Source organism: Nestor notabilis, unplaced genomic scaffold, assembly GCF_000696875.1.
Source record: "Nestor notabilis isolate BGI_N333 unplaced genomic scaffold, ASM69687v1 scaffold17074, whole genome shotgun sequence".
NCBI classification, from domain to species: Eukaryota; Metazoa; Chordata; class Aves; order Psittaciformes; family Psittacidae; genus Nestor; species Nestor notabilis.
Window position 1 is genome coordinate 7,163 of NW_009926198.1, and position 1,456 is coordinate 8,618.

Below are 1,456 nucleotides of genomic sequence, written 5' to 3' on the forward strand. Positions count from 1 at the left end.
GAGGGGGTGCGGGGGGAGACCATCCTCTGCCTCGGCCCTTGCTTGAGTCACTTCACTAAGTCACGCAGTAGCTGATGTCCTTAGGTCTTGTCCTGTGCCCCGGCCCCGGGGGGGCTCTGCTGGTTTGTCTGTGTTTGTCCCTTCTTTTGGTTTCTGTTTTGTTCTTTTTTTGGTTTATTTGGTTTGTTTTTTTGGTTTGTTTTTTCCCTCCTACCTGATTTCTTGTGATTTCAACCGACATGAAATGAATATAAAGGGTTTTTTTAATGAAGCCCAAGTGTGTGTTTCTTGAGGCATCGCTGCCGGTGACGAGGGGAGGGCAGGAGCCTCCCCCTGCCCAGGGCTGGCGCTGGGACCCCCCCACCTCCACTGCACCCCAGCCCCTGCCTGCTGGGCAGCAGCTCTGCCTCTTTGCCTGCTCTTTTGCAAAGATCCAAAGCTTTTGTACATGGAAAATAAGGATGTTCCAGCTCCGGCGCCGGGTCCTCTTTGTGGCCGTGTCCCGACCCCGCTCGGAGGCTGCTCTTGCTGTAACCCTGCCCTGGGGAGAGGTTGGTTTCTTTTTGCTTTTCCAGGGCTGATTTCATGCTCCATAAACAAAACCCAAATAAAACCTTTTGCCTCTTGCCCAACAGGGCAGAGCAGGGGGGGATGGGGGTGCTGTGCCTGGTGCAGGGCTGGGAGCTCAGCCCCATCCTCATGCTATGGAGAGAGGGAGAGACATGGAGGGAACCCAGCTCCTCATGCTGGGGATGGCAGATGGGGACATAGGGATGTGTCTGTGTGCCCCAGGAGGGGCTGGTTAAGCCCCACACTGCCCCATCAAGGTGTGGCCCCCCCCTTGGGCCATCATGCAGGAGTATTGAGAGCCTGTGTGGAGACCTCAGAGCAGCTCCAGTGTCTGAAGGGGGCCACAAGGATGTAGAGAGGGGCTCTTCATCAGGGACTGGAGTGATAGGACAAGGGGTGATGGGTTCAAACTGAAACAGGGGAAGTTCAGGTTGGAGATAAGGAAGAAGCTCTTCGCCGGGAGGGTGCTGAGGCGCTGGCCCAGGGTGCCCAGAGAAGCTGTGGCTGCCCCATCCCTGGCAGTGTTCAAGGGCAGGTTGGACACAGGGGCTTGGAGCAACCTGCTCTAGTGGAAGGTGTCCCTGCCCGGGGCAGGGGTTGCAGCTGGAGGAGCTTTAATCTCTCTTCCAACCCAAACCCTTCGATGATTGTATGATTTAAGGTAGATCCAAGGTCATTCCATCGGTATCCCCCCAACTCCCCCATTGCCTTTGGCTGTTGCAGCCCCCCATCGGCGCAGAGGGCAGCACAGGAGCACGGAATAGCACCAAGATACGGACAGGAGCTTGAGCAGAGCTTGTTGATGTGTCCAGGAGGGTTTCAGGCCCTCGCACGGAGCTGGAGCTGGTTCAGTTTGGACCTCACTTGTGCTTAGGGCTGCAACCTC